Source organism: Salvelinus namaycush, chromosome 40 (genome assembly GCF_016432855.1).
Source record: "Salvelinus namaycush isolate Seneca chromosome 40, SaNama_1.0, whole genome shotgun sequence".
Taxonomy (NCBI): domain Eukaryota; kingdom Metazoa; phylum Chordata; class Actinopteri; order Salmoniformes; family Salmonidae; genus Salvelinus; species Salvelinus namaycush.
Genome location: NC_052346.1, coordinates 22771153 through 22787183, shown reverse-complemented (window position 1 = coordinate 22787183; position 16031 = coordinate 22771153). Strand labels below are relative to the sequence as shown.

Sequence of the window (16031 nt, the reverse complement as noted above, 5' to 3'; positions counted from 1 at the left end):
AGACTTAAAGGTTGAGACCAAGTCTGCGTCTCTCACATGGGTAGGCAGACCATTCCATAAAAATTTAGATCTATAGGAGAAAGCCCTGCCTCCAGCTGTTTACTTAGAAATTCTAGGGACAATTAGGAGGCCTGCGTCTTGTGACCATAGCGTACGTGTAGGTATGTACGGCAGGACCAACTCGGAAAGATAGGTAGGAGCAAGCCCATGTAACGCTTTGTAGGTTAACAGTTAAACCTTGAAATCAGCCCTTGCCTTAACAGGAAGCCAGTGTAGGGAGGCTAGCACTGGAGTAATATGATAAAATATTTTGGTTCTAGTCAGGATTCTAGCAGCCGTATTTAGCACTAACTGAAGTTTATTTAGTGCTTTATCCGGGTAGCCGGAAAGTAGAGCATTGCAGTAGTCTAACATAGAAGTAACAAAAGCATGGATTAATTTTTCTGCATCATTTTTGGACAGAAAATTTCTGATTTTTGCAATGTTACGTAGATGGAAAAAAGCTGTCCTTGAAACAGTCTTGATATGTTCGTCAAAAGAGAGATCAGGGTCTAGAGTAACGCCGAGGTCCTTCAGTTTTATTTGAGACGACTTTACAACCATCAAAATTAATTGTCAGATTCAACAGAAGATCTCTCGGGACATAGAACAAGCATCTCTGTTTTGTCCAAGTTTAAAAGTAGAAAGTTTGCAGCCATCCACGTCCTTATGTCTGAAACACAGGCTTCTAGCGAGGGCAATTTTGGGGCTTCACCAAGTTTCATTGAAATGTACAGCTGTGTGTCATCCGCATAGCTGTGAAAGTTAACATTATGTTTTCGAATGACATCCCCAAGAGGTAAAATATATAGTGAAAACAATAGTGGTCCTAAAACGGAACCTTGAGGAACACCGAAATGTACAGTTGATTTGTCAGAGGACAAACCATTCACAGAGACAAACTGATATCTTTCCGACAGATAAGATCTAAACCAGGCCAGAACTTGTCCATGTAGACCAATTTGGGTTTCCAATCTCTCCAAAAGAATGTGGTGATCGATGGTATCAAAGGCAGCACTAAGGTCTAGTAGCACGAGGACAGATGCAGAGCCTCGGTCTGACGCCATTAAAGGGTAATTTACCACCTTCACAAGTGCAGTCTCAGTGCTATGATGGGGTCTAAAACCAGACTGAAGCATTTCGTATACATTGTTTGTCTTCAGGAAGGCAGTGAGTTGCTGCGCAACAGCTTTTTCTAAAAATTTTGAGAGGAATGGAAGATTCAATATAGGCCGATAGTTTTTTATATTTTCTGGGTCAAGGTTTGGCTTTTTCAAGAGAGGCTTTATTACTGCCACTTTTAGTGAGTTTGGTACACATCCGGTGGATAGAGAGCCGTTTATTATGTTCAACATAGGAGGGCCAAGCACATGAAGCAACTCTTTAAGTAGTTTATTTGGAATTGGGTCCAGTACGCAGCTTGAAGGTTTAGAGGCCATGATTATTTTCATCATTGTGTCAAGAGATGTAGTACTAAAACACTTAAGTGTCTCTCTTGATCCTAGGTCCTGGCAGAGTTGTGCAGACTCAGGACAGCTGAGCTTTGGAGGAATACGCAGATTTAAAGAGGAGTCCGTAATTTGCTTTCTAATGATCATGATCTTTTCCTCAAAGAAGTTCATGAATTTATTACTGCTGAAGTGAAAGCCATCCTCACTTGGGGAATGCTGCTTTTTAGTTAGCTTTGCGACAGTATCAAAAATAAATTTTGGATTGTTCTTATTTTCCTCAATTAAGTTGGAAAAATAGGATGATCGAGCAGCAGAGAGGGCTCTTCGATACTGCACGGTACTGTCTTTCCAAGCTAGTCGGAAGACTTCCAGTTTGGTGTGGCGCCATTTCCGTTCCAATTTTCCGGAAGCTTGCTTCAGAGCTCTTTTATTTTCTGTATACCATGGAGCTAGTTTCTTATGACAAATGTTTTTAGGGGTTGTTAGTGGAATTAAATAATTCCTACAATATACTCATTAATTAAACTCAATCTGTCTATCTATAAGAATTTGTAAGATACTTATCAACATAAAATAGACAGGATACAGTCATATCAAAACTAGACAATAGTGTTTATTCTCGGAGCAAGCTCCCATTTTATCATAAACACAGGTTTATATACAATATATGACGTCATAGATTACAAAATGATTCTCATTGTCCTAATCAAATAGAAAACAGGTTCAAAAGTTCATTCTAACCTCACAGGGCACTCACATGACACACCATATAATCATTTATCCTGAAGGCTCACTATAATTGATTACCACTTTAGCAGACAACTCAAGATAATGAAAGACCTAAAAAGTGACCCACAGCCTTATCTAAACATCTCAGGCTAAGTTGGGTCAGTTCAACCAGAATTTAATGACCCTTTCTGCTTACTTTATAACCCACAACACAAATATCTTTTCACCAGGCATGCAGAGTTCAATTTGTTATATTTTTATCTAAAGCTAGAATTTGTTTTAACTATTTATTAACAAAATTCCTAACAATCCACCCTAAATAACAAAACAATTCATAGCTACATATCAAAAATCATATAGAAACATAAATGTTTATACAAGAATAAAATCAAACCAATATATGTATTTACACTCCATCAACATCAATGACTGTTCTAACTTATATCAGAATTATAACACTTCTATTAGGATTTTCGTTACAATCTTCATTAAAGAAACAGTCTATACATTGAAACATGTAACCATCTAAATTCTCTAAACATCAAATACTCTCGGTTCCTCATAATTAAAAGATCCGGAATCGTTCTCCACTAGATCCGGGCCCATACATTCATCATTTCACTGATCAGAGCTTAGAATTGGTCCGTACTTCATCATCTGTCGTGTCATTGATTTCTCCAGAATCCTGGAAATGAGAACTTTCACACACGGAATCAAACCACATCCGCACAAAACTTACACAGTCACACAGGTGAAGGTAGCCCATAACACAGTAATCATGACATTTTTCCATTTCCCAAACATACTGTCAAACCAATTAGTCAGAGAAGTATCCACCCCTGAGTTCACTGCCAACTCGTGAGCTAGGGTGGTTAAACCTGCCAAGGCCTTGGTCACTGAACCATCCAGAGCTGTGTTATTTGGGATAAACGTACAGCACATCGACCCGAATAACACACAAACCCCACCCTTTTCTGCCAATAACATATCTATCTCGATTCTATTCTATTCTGCCAAGCCATTTATTACATCTCTGGTATGATTAATCTAGTCCACATTCTTATTGAGAGTGGACCACTAGAAAATACTTGACTCTAATCCTGCTAAGATCTAATTCCTCGCTTTGAATTGGATCTGAGTAAGAGTAAAGAGCATGCCTAACTGCACTAGTGCATAACTACCGTTCCAATTGGTAGGCAGGTTAGGTCACAGCTTCATACCTCCACACTCTAAACCTTTTCATCTGCCAGTCAGGTCTCTCATTGTCTTCTCAGTTGTAACATTCTCAGTCCTATTGCATGTACTGACTCCCCCTACTTCCCATCCGTGTGTTATGTAGCGATCCATAAAATCCTGTCACTGTGAAAGAGAAAATCTGGATGTAATCGGCACCTGGGGACACATATCACAGATCAATGCAACTGTCATAGTTCAGCTTCCTGCCCTCTTGAACCGCTTTATCATACCGGCCATTCCATGGTTGTAGCAATTCCATCAAATGGAAAGGAAATGAGTATGAACTGAGGTTTTGCTGAGGCATGCCTAACCATAGGTTAGAATCCCATAACAGTTTCCACCTCAATCACTTCCTTAAAATCTTTCATCTGAACCATCCACATCGGCCTTGGCTCTGGACAACTATACGGTCAGTATCTGCTTTGTCTGGGGCTCTGCTTGTATTCTGGCTGACTATCATCTGCTCTAACTTCTCGTATTCGGAATGGCACTAGGTTGTCAACTGAAACCCTTACTTTCACTACTCTCCATCTTCCATACTGGGTATGTAGATTTATGTAGCCCTCATGATGTGAGCTATAACCTGTTTCCATGAGCTACACAGGGACTTGCATAAATGTCTTCCACAATGGCTGCTCTTAGTCCTAAACTACCAAGGAGTCAGAGGCCCCATTTGGTCTACATAGAACTCCACTGAGACTTCCTTCCCAATCCCACTCTCACTTCCTGTTTATCCAGATCAAGTGATCTCTTATGCTTGGTTAATACAAAATCCTCATTGTCTAACTATGTGTCAATATTACCCTCTGGCCTTCTTGGGGTTCATGGTGTATCAGGAATATGGCTCCCACAACCAGACAGCTCAGGATGGACCGCCCACCTATAAAGCCCCACCCTCTCCCAGAGAAAACATCATCAGCAAGAAGCCAGACACACTTTCACTTCTATGAACAAACACAGGAATGGAATGATGGGGAAAAGGAAAATCTTCATCCGAGAGATGGCCCCCGGAATTCTGTTAATTCCAGTTCTCCTCCCGGACACTGTGCTTGTTCGACAGTGTCAATGTGTCTTACCCCTCCCTCAGTGTGATATGAATCCTGGTAGCTCTTTCAGCTAGCTGTTACCAGGAGTCCTTGGTATGGTCCCCTCAACAGGCCTCAGGGACTGGATTGAGTGACTTCACCTGTAATTCACCTGTAGTGCATAAAATCTTGGACATACAGGTTTGGTTAAACAAACAACCTTTACATGTAATCAACAATACTTCTTTCTATTTCTATATCTGCTTGTTTAGCTAGATTTGTTTATTTATTAGTTTATCATCCAATAGGCCACATCCTAATCCTAGACCACAATTTACCCATCCCCCCTTGTTACCTGGCTCTGCCTTCAAGATCTCAACAGTGCGTGGCAGACCCCTCTGTATGCCTTTTTCTCATAATAGTCAATAACAACTATGTGTTCCATCCAAATATTAACTAAGTGTCTCACTGTTTTGGCTTTATCTAAAATCATGGATTTAAAAAAAAACAACATGTCTTATAGTGTCAATCTCTAAAGCCCTTACATAACCTTAATCAAAACTAAAATCAATCTCCATCCAAATATTAATCCCAAATCATCACACATGTCATATACCCCTGTCAATTTTAATACTATTTAAATAAAAATCTTCTAATGGCCAAAACAAATGGTAACCATATCAAATCCTTTCTTTACTAATAAGCTCTCTCCCCCAGGAGTCCACTGTTTTTTATTAAATAATAACATTGGTTAACCTTAAACTCAGTCTCATAAATAATTAATATATGTTATTCAGAGTGGAAACCTTATCCACAGTAAATTACCACTCCTAAGAACTAAAACTTATTTCTCCTCATAAATAATTTTAATGCTTATGTATTTTCCTGCCCTATTGGCTTAAAATATCTCCTGTCCAAACCTCAATGTATCATATCTTCCCCCATTTATTATTGATGACAAAGGGGATTTTTCCTGTTGTAATACCAAATCAATCATAGCCAAATAATTCACCTCAAAACTAGTATCCCAAATGATCCCAAATGACCACAAATGCATTATCTTCATGGCCCTCCCCTGAAGCTGATCAGACCTCAAGAGACAGCCATGATAAAGGTCAAAGGTTATACCACCCCTGTATACCATGTTCCTAGACATTTTAAAGAACCCTTTATCCTTTAAATCAAAAAAATTCACTTGTGTAATTAAAACTCAGAAAATAAAAACTCAGAAAACCCCATATATGAGCATGCCCCTTTAAAATTCCTTTGCACTAAAACAAATAGTCCTAACAAATGTTTTATGTGTGTATATTTGCAAACCTTAATGAAAAAACAAAAACCTTTCAGGCCCTTTCCAATTTGGTCGTTTATGGCCTCAATCTCACTCCTCAATCTCTCCCCAAGATAATAGTCCCTTTAAACATTCAAGAAGACAATAAAACTCGCACTCTCTCAGGAAAAACACAAAGCGCCTAACTAGCATTCACTGTGCTACATCGATTCAGAAACTCAAAAGTGAACTATTAACCAAACCTAATGATAATTTCCAATAAATCTCTAATCATTAATCATAAGTTTTAAACAACGTCCATGTATATGCCTACTTAAGTGAACATGCTAGCCTTAGATTCAATTAACCTGATATTTATTATCTAACCATATTACTTTTTTCCTCTGTCGCAAATGTCGTACATTTCTCAGTGTAAGAAATCAGTAATTTAATCTCAGGTATTTAATAAAAATGTAAACGTATTTTCCCATGGCTCCTTCAACTTACATATTTTAGATAACTTCCATCCGTCCCAGAAGAAGGAATCCTACTTAAACACACCAGAATACAATGTTTATAATCAATAACCATCAAAATCCATTATTACTATGTTTTACGATTCAGACATTCAGATCTCCCTTCACACAGGTGAATATAGTCCAATAACCACCATAAATCAATGATGCCCACCTAGCGAATCTGTTGCTAGTTTTTAGCATCTTTCCTAACTACCCTGACGATTTACAGCTACTTTTAAAAATGTATCTGGAAATGTTTAGCAACTTCTGAAAAGTGACTAAAAAACATAATGGACGTATTTCCCTTCTAAATGTCACAAACACTTTTCTCTGCCACCCCCCAGTCACAACATCATTGCCGTGGCGACAAAAGTGCCTTGTGAGTGATGTCATCAACATGCGCTCATCCTGTCTCCATGCCACAGCGACTTTCAACGAATTGCACAATCATAGTTTTGCACAATCATAGTTGACTGATTGTAGCAGCAGTTTTACGGGTTCGATAAACCAAACCCAATTTATCACAAATGTTGGAACTTGTAAAGAACTTACAACATCAATCAACATCTCCCAATCCAAATTGTACTTCCAGAAGTACAGAAAAGAGTGGGAGTTCGTCCCTAAACTACTTTCAAATTAATTTTAGTAACGTAAATGTGTATTCAACGTAACGACGCAGTTTTGCGTTATCACCATACAATTAAGTCTCTCTTCATTATTATTTTAGAATTCATTAGAATTTTGTAACTATCTCTTCCTTGATTCAGCATTTTAATTACGACTATATTCCCAATACATTATTCAAACATATAATTTAGGCAAAAGACATCGTCTTGCATCGAAATTCGTTTCGTTATTTTATTTATTTTGATAAATCAGTCACTCAATTTAACCTAAACAATCCATTAAAATAGTTCAATTTATATCTTATACAAACACTAGCAACTATAACTTTCTAGGCAAAACATACAAATAGTTTAATTAGAATCAAAAACTCTGATTCTAGTCAAAGCATTTACCGGGAACCGAACCCGAGACTCTCGCGTTCCAGGCGAGAATTCTACCACTAATCCACCAAAGCCATGTAAATAATAAAAACTTATTCGCATTTAACCCCACTTTACATGTATCTGTATTCGTAATTCCAATCCCGAGTTAACAAAATATCCTAATTTAAAAGCTCAAGCCTTTCCTCAGTGAGAATTCCCATTTTTCTCGCTTTCGTTGTTTCTCGACTCTCTCTTATTCTCCCGATAGTCGCGCCTTAACTTTCCCTTAGTTAAATTACAATCTCGGTGATTGTGTCCAATCCTGTCACAATGTTTGCAGGGAGTGTTACACTCCCAGGCGAAATGTCCAGTTTCATTACAATTAAAACATTTTCTATTTTTCTTTTGACTCACATTACTATTACCCACTTTTCTCGACTTCTGTTATCGCCCTCTACTCTTTTCCTAGCTTCCGAAAGCCAGACTCTAGCTGTGTATAACCCCTGTTTATTCTGCTTCTTTTCATCCTCACCACCCTCCTTATGTATCTGTTTGATAAGCAATTCTAGTTTTTCAACATTTAGCCTACCATCAAATTCATAATACTTACTACATTTTAGACAGAATTCTAAATTCCTCTTATCTTTCAGTTCCATTAAACGCTGGTCTCCCGTTAATACCGGGACCTCCTTGGAGGATTTACTACCCATGTTTGATAAATTCTTACCTTTACTAGTAGTTATGGTATTTATCACCTATCTATGTCTTTCTATTTATTTATTTATTTCTCTATGTGTGTGTTACTACTTTTACCCAAGTTATAATCTATGTGTATGAATTTATATGATTCTCTTCCCTGGAAACTTTATCTATAGCGTTGTTATCGATCGGACATTAGATCTCACTTTAAACTATCAGTTATTACCCAGGGGACACACTTCCCTGGTCAAACTCTGTTTGTATTTATCCAATCTCACTTCGCTATATTAAGTTTCCCTCCCACTCTTTTGGATAATAATATCTTTCAGTATTAATAAATTCAGTTATTCCGTTCGCCTAGGATTACCCTGCCTTCTCACCAAACCGAATTTATCCTCACCTGTTTTAGGTTAAAACTTCATTTAGGTATGTCTTTTGAATTAATGGCTGTCCTATTTGTACAAAACGACCGTCCTAACAACACTTACTATATCCCACCCTTAATAATCCTCACAGTTTTGCAAGACTCGGATCATTAAGTTCGTTATTTTTTTTACGGTAATGCACCTACCAAGGTCTTTTCGGACCTTTTCATCCATCCATCTTGTATTTCGGTCATACAAGTAACCCACAATCTGTTTGAAATATCCGAAGCTACTATTATTGATAAATGCTAAACACGTTTAGAATTTAAAATCAAAGATAACTTACATCATACCCCCCACATTCGAGAATAAAGACTATTTACCTTCGTCTTGCAGACTGGAAAAAGCAATGCCGGTTTGATTCCGTTACCGTCTCTGTATACCTCAGATATATAAATACCGGCCTGTTGTTTAACCTCAATTCAGAGGCCAGGACTTTAACTAACGGGTCTTGACCCGCCCGTGCACGGTTTTCGGCTAATATCTTCGGATGACAGAGGCAAAGTTTGGAAATCCACTCGAAGGACCAATTGTTAGTGGAATTAAATAATTCCTACAATATACTCATTAATTAAACTCAATCTGTCTATCTATAAGAATTTGTAAGATACTTATCAACATAAAATAGACAGGATACAGTCATATCAAAACTAGACAATAGTGTTTATTCTCGGAGCAAGCTCCCATTTTATCATAAACACAGACTTATATACAATATATGACGTCATAGGTTACAGAATGCGTCTCATTGTCCTAATCAAATAGAAAACAGGTTCAAAAGTTCATTCTAACCTCACAGGGCACTCACATGACACACCATATAATCATTTATCCTGAAGGCTCACTATAATTGATTACCACTTTAGCAGACAACTCAAGATAATGAAAGACCTAAAAAGTGACCCACAGCCTTATCTAAACATCTCAGGCTAAGTTGGGTCAGTTCAACCAGAGTTTAATGACCCTTTCTGCTTACTTTATAACCCACAACACAAATATCTTTTCACCAGGCATGCAGAGTTCAATTTGTTATATTTTTATCTAAAGCTAGAATTTGTTTTAACTATTTATTAACAAAATTCCTAACAGGGTGCAACTGCATCTAGGGTATTGCGCAAGGTTAAATTAAGTTCCTTAGTTTGGTGGTTAACTGATTTTTGTCCTTGGGTAGGCAGAAGGAGTCTGGAAGGGCATCAAGGAATCTTTGTGTTTTCTGAGAATTTATAGCATGACTTTTGATGCTCCTTGGTTGGGGTCTGAGCAGATTATTTGTTGCGATTGCAAACGTAATAAAATGGTGGTCCGATAGTCCAGGATTATGAGGAAAAACATTAAGATCTACAACATTTATTCCATGGGACAAAACTAGGTCCAGAGTATGACTGTGGCAGTGAGTAGGTCCAGAGACATGTTGGACAAAACCCACTGAGTCGATGATGGCTCCGAAAGCCTTTTGGAGTGGGTCTGTGGACTTTTCCATGTGAATATTAAAATCTCCAAAAATTAGAATATTATCTGCTATGACTACAAGGTCCGATAAGAACTCAGTGAGGAACACTGTATATGGCCCAGGAGGCCTGTAAACAGTAGCTATAAAAAGTGATTGAGTAGGCTGCATAGATTTCATGACAAGAAGCTCAAAAGATGAAAATGTAATTTTTTTTGGTAAATGCATGGGGGATACGGGGGATACGGGGGATATGGTGGGATATGGTCACTAGTGTAACCAGGAGGTGAGGCCTCATTTAACACAGTAAATTCATCAGGCTTAAGCCACGTTTCAGTCAGGACAATCACATCAAGATTATGATCAGTGATTAGTTCATTGACTATAACTGCCTTTGAAGTGAGGGATCTAACATTAAGTAGCCCTATTTTGTGATGTGAGGTATCCCGATCTCTTTCAATAATGGCAGGAATGGAGGAGGTCTTTATCCTAGTGAGATTGTTAAGGCGTACACCGCCATGTTTAGTTTTGCCCAACCTAGGTCGAGGCACAGACACAGTCTCAATGGGGATAGCTGAGCTGACTACACTGACTATGCTAGTGGCAGACTCCACAAAGCTAGCAGGCTGGCTAACAGCCTGCTGCCTGGCCTGCACCCTATCTCATTGTGGAGCTACAGGAGTTAGAGCCCAGTCTATGTTCATAGATAAAATGAGAGCAACCCTCCAGCTAGGATGGAGTCCATCACTCCTCAGCAGGCCAGGCTTGGACCTGTTTGTGGATGAGTCTCAGAAAGAGGGCCAGTTATCTACAAATTCTATGTTTGGGGAGTGGCAGAAAATAGTTTTCAACCAGCGATTGAGTTGTGGGACTCTGCTGTAGAGCTCATCACTCCCCCTAACTGGGAGGGGGCCAGAGACAATTACTCGATGCCGACACATCTTTCTAGCTGATTTACACGCTGAAGCTATGTTGCGCTTGGTGACCTCTGACTGTTTCATCCTAACATCGTTGGTGCCGACGTGGATAACAATATCTCTATAATCTCTACACTCGCCAGTTTTAGCTTTAGCCAGCACCATCTTCAGATTAGCCTTAATGTCGGTAGCCCTGCCCCCTGGTAAACAGTGTATGATCGCTGGATGATTCGCTTTAAGTCTAATACTGCGGGTAATGGAGTCGCCAATGACTAGGGTTTTCAATTTGTCAGAGCTAATGGTGGGAAGCTTCGGAGTCTCAGACCCCGTAACGGGAGGAGTAGAGAGAAGAGAAGGCTCGGCCTCAGACTCCGACTCGCTGCTTCATGGGGAAAACCAGTTGAAAGTTTCTGTCGGCTGAATGAGCGACACCGGTTGAGCATTCCTACAGCATTTCCCTCCAGAAGCCATGAGAAAATTTTCCTGCTGCGGGGACTGTGCGAGGGGATAAATACTACTATCTGTACTTACTGGTGGCACAGATGCTGTTTCATCCTTTCCTACACTGAAATTACCCTTGCCTAACGATTGCGTCTGAAGCTGGGCTTGTAGCACAGCTATCCTCGCCGTAAGGCGATCGTTCTCCTGTATATTATGAGTACAGCGACTGCAATTAGAAGGCATCATGTTAATGTTACTACTTAGCTTCGGCTGTTGATGGTGCTGACGAACCATGTCCAGATAAAGCGTCCGGAGTGAAAAAGTTGTGAGGGAAAAACAAAAAATATAAACGGTAATTAAAAAGTAAAAACCGTAAAGTTGTCAGGTAGCAAAGTAAGGTTAGCAACAAAACGCACAGCAACACGTCTGCAAGTTGCAAGTTCAAGAGGAAGTGACGGTGCGCATCAGAGCAGGACCATGCGCATCAGAGAAAGTCTGTGTAGTTACTAACCCTTGTAATATTGAGTGGAGGATGATATAGCTCATTATTTTCACGACTTTTGCCTCTGTAGTTTTTGACTCCTACCCAGTTTTAGAATAGTTTTATTCCCATTCCCATACAGCCTACTGAAATGAATACATACACTACCGTTGAAAAATGTAGGGTCACTTAGAAATGTCCTTGTTTTTGAAAGAAAAGTTTAAAAAATTGTCCATTAAAATAACATCAAATTGATCATTAATACAGTGTAGACATTGTTAATGTTGTAAATGACTATTGTAGCTGGAAACGGGTGATTCTTTATTGGAATATCTACATAGGTGTACAGAAGCCCATTATCAGCAACCATCACTCCAGTGATCCAATGGCATGTTGTGTTCGCTAATCCAAGTTTATCATTTTAAAAGGCTAATTGATCATTAGAAAACCCTTTTGCAATTATGTTAGCACAGCTGAAAACTGTGGTGCTGATTTAAAGAAGCAATAAAACTGGCCTTCTTTAGACTTGTTGAGGTTCTGGGTCATTTGTCGGTTCGATTACAGGCTCAAAATGGCCAGAAACAAAGACCTTTCTTCTGAAACTCGTCAGTCTATTCTTGTTCTGAGAAATGAAGGCTATTCCATGTGAGAAATTGCCACGAAACTGAAGATCTCGTACAACGCTGTGTACTACTCTCTTCACAGAACAGCGCAAACAGTATCTAACCAGAATAGTGTCTAGAAGGCCAGCATCCCGGAGTCGCCTCTTCACAGTTGACGTTGAGACTGTTGTATTGCGTGTACTATTTAATGAAGCTGCCAGTTGAGGACTTGTGAGATGTCTTGTTTCTCAAACTAGACACTAATGTACTTGTCCTCTTGCCCAGTTGTGCACCGGGGCCTCCCACTCCACTTTCTATTCTCTTTAAAGCCAGTTTGCAATGTTCTGTGAAGGGAGTAGTTTTCAATGACGGCCTAGGAACAGTGGGTTAACTGCCTTGTTCAGGGGAAGAATGACAGATTTTTACCTTGTCAGCTCGGGGATTCAATCTTGCAACCTTTCAGTTGCTCTAACCACTAGGCTACCTGTCACCCGGTATGTCACCCTGTATGGCCAGAAGAGGACTGGTCACCGCTCTGAGCCTGGTTCCTCTCTAGGTTTCTTCCTGAGTTTTTGTGGCCACTGTGCTTCTTTTAGGCTGGGTTTCTGTTAAGCACTTTGTGACAACTACTGATGTAAAAAGGGCTTCATAAAATACATTTGATTGACTTGTATATCACACCAACTGACTGGTTCTTCTGATGTTCACACAGGATACCATGTTGAGACATTCTCTACATCCAGAGAGCAACATCAGGAAGATCAGAGAGATAAGAGGTCTCATCACTGCCCACATTGTGGAAAGATTTTCCCATTTCTATCAAAGCTAAAAATACACCTAAAAATACACACAGGAGAGAAGCCTTACTCCTGCTCTGACTGTGGAAAACGTTTTATAACATCAACTCAGCTAAAAGTTCATCAGAAGACTCACACAGGTGAGAAGCCTTTCTCCTGCTCTGACTGTGGAACTAGTTTCTCTCAACTTTCCGACTTAAAAAGACATGAACGTATACATACAGGAGAGAAGCCTTACGTCTGCTTTGATTGTGGAAAATGTTTCATTGTCTCCCGGGTGGCGCAGTGGTCTAGGGCACTGCATCGCAGTGCTAGCTGCGCCACCAGAGTCTCTGGGTTCGCGTCCAGGCTGGGCTGGGTTCGCGCCCAGGCTCTGTCGCAGCCGGCCGCAACCGGGAGATCCGTGGGGCGACGCACAATTGGCATAGCGTCGTCCGGGTTAGGGAGGGTTTGGCCGGTAGGGAGGGTTTGGCCGGTAGGGATATCCTTGTCTCAGTATGTAAAAATGTAATAAAATGTATGCACTCTACTGTAAGTCGCTCTGGATAAGAGCGTCTGCTCTTGGCCGGTAGGGATATCCTTGTCTCAGTATGTAAAAATGTAATAAAATGTATGCACTCTACTGTAAGTCGCTCTGGATAAGAGCGTCTGCTAAATGACTAAAATGTAAAATGTAAATGTAAAAGCCTTATTCCTGCTCTGACTGTGGAACTAGTTTCTCTCAACTTTGCAACTTAAAATCACATGAACGAATTCATACAGGGGAGAAGCCATACTCCTGCTCTGACTGTGGAAAATGTTTTAAAACATCAAATGAGCTAAAAGTTCATCAGAGAACACACACAGGAGAGAAGCCTTACGTCTGCTCTGACTGTGGAAATGCTTCACAACATCAAATGAGCTAAAAGTTCATCAGAGAACACACACAGGAGAAAAGCCTTATTCCTGCTCTGACTGTGGAACTAGTTTCTCTCAACTTTCCCACTTAAAATCACATGAACGAATTCATACAGGGGAGAAGCCATACTCCTGCTCTGACTGTGGAAAATGTTTTAAAACATCAAATGAGCTAAAAGTTCATCAGAGAACACACACAGGAGAAAAGCCTTACTCCTGTTCTGACTGTGGTGTGAGTTTCTCTCGTTTTGATACCTTAAATACACACCAACAGATACATACAGGGGAGAAGCCATACTCCTGCTCTGCCTGTGTAAAATGCTTCAAAACAGCAACTGAGCTAATAGTTCATCAGAGAACACACACATGAGAGAAGCCTGCTTACGTCTGCTCTGACTTTTGGGTGAGTTTCTCTCACCATAGCAACTTAACACACCAATGTATACACACAGGAGAGATGGCTTACTCCTGCTCTGTGGAATGGTGGGTGTGTATCTCAAACTTCTAGCCAAAGTTTGCGTGTTTGAATCTCATCAAGGAGGACTTTAGCATTTGATCTAATTAGCAACTTTGCAACTACTTACTACTTTTTAGCTATTACTTAGCATGTTAGCTTAGCATGCAACTACTTAGCATGTTAGCTAACCTTTCCCCTAAACCCATTTAACTCTACCTTAAACCCCTCACCCCTAACCTAGCTAACGTTAGCAACAACAATTTGGAATTCGTACATATCATATACATATCATACATATTACAAGTTTGCAACATATTGTATGAATAGCGATGCGTAAAATAGCATACGAATTGTAATTCGTAACATACAATACGTCCTACAAGTCGTATTATACTAAACAGCAATAAACGCAACAATTTCAAAGATTTACAGTTTGTATAAGGATATCAGTCAATTGAAATAAATGTTGCCCTACTCTATGGATTTCACATGACTGGGCAGGGGCTCGCAATGGGTGGGACTTGGGAGGGCATGGGCCCACTTGGGAGCCAGGCCCAGCCAATCAGCATGAGTTTTTCCCCAGAAAAGGTCTTTATTACAGACATAAATACGACTCAGACCCCTCCCAGACAATCCTGCAGGTGAAGAGGTCCTGGGCTGCCGTGGTTACATGTGATCTGCAGTTGTGAGGCCGTTTGGATGTACTGCCAAATTCTCTAAAAGGACGTTAGAAGTGACTTATGGTAGAGATATAAATATTGAGTTCTCTGGGAACAGCTCTGGTGGACATTCATGCAGTCATCATGACAATTGCACATTCCCTGAACTTGAGACATCTATGACATTGTGTTGTGGGGCCTTTTATTGTCCCCCAGCACAAGGTGCACCTGTGTAATGATCATGCTGTTTTATCAGCATCTTGATATGCCACACCTGTCAGGTGGATGGATTATATTGACAAAGGCTGAAATGCTCACTAACAGGGATATAAACAAAGTTGTGCACAACATTTGAGAGACATTAGCTTTTTGTGCATATGGAACATTGCTGGATTTTTTTATTTCAGCTCATGAAACCAACACTTTACATGTTTGGTTTATATTTTAGTTCAGTTTATATTGGTAGTCCAATGTAATGTTACCTAACATACTAAATGGAGTGGCACTGATGTTTTTTGTATAATACAATATGTTTTGCTCTGAGACCAGGTTGTCCCTCTGCAGTATTCTGTGGGAAGGAGCTAGTAGACACTTTTTTTATTGAACCTTTATTTAACATGGCAAGTCAGTTAAGAACCAATTCTTATTTACAATGATGGCCTAGGAACAGTGGGTTAACTACCTTGTTCAGAGGCAGAACAACAGATTTTTACCTTGTCACCTCGGGGATTTGATCTAGCAACCTTTTGGTTACTGGCCCAATGCTCTAACCACTAGGCTGCCTTCCACCCCTAACATGGTGTGATGATCACTTTTCACCATTAGTTTGGGGGGATTATTTTACAACTTTATTTAATGATACACAGTTTATGAAATGAATACATGTGTTTATTAATTGTCTTTAAAACTAGATGAGTTATTTTAGTTACTGATCATGAATGTGTTTGGATAA

The 16031-nt window shown here is 39.7% G+C and overlaps 1 pseudogene; it reads left to right on the top strand.

The window, feature by feature from the left end:
• The first annotated feature begins 13205 nt into the window (after window positions 1–13205).
• On the top strand, window positions 13206–14108 carry LOC120033658 (annotated as a pseudogene).
• Window positions 14109–16031: the final 1923 nt, after the last annotated feature.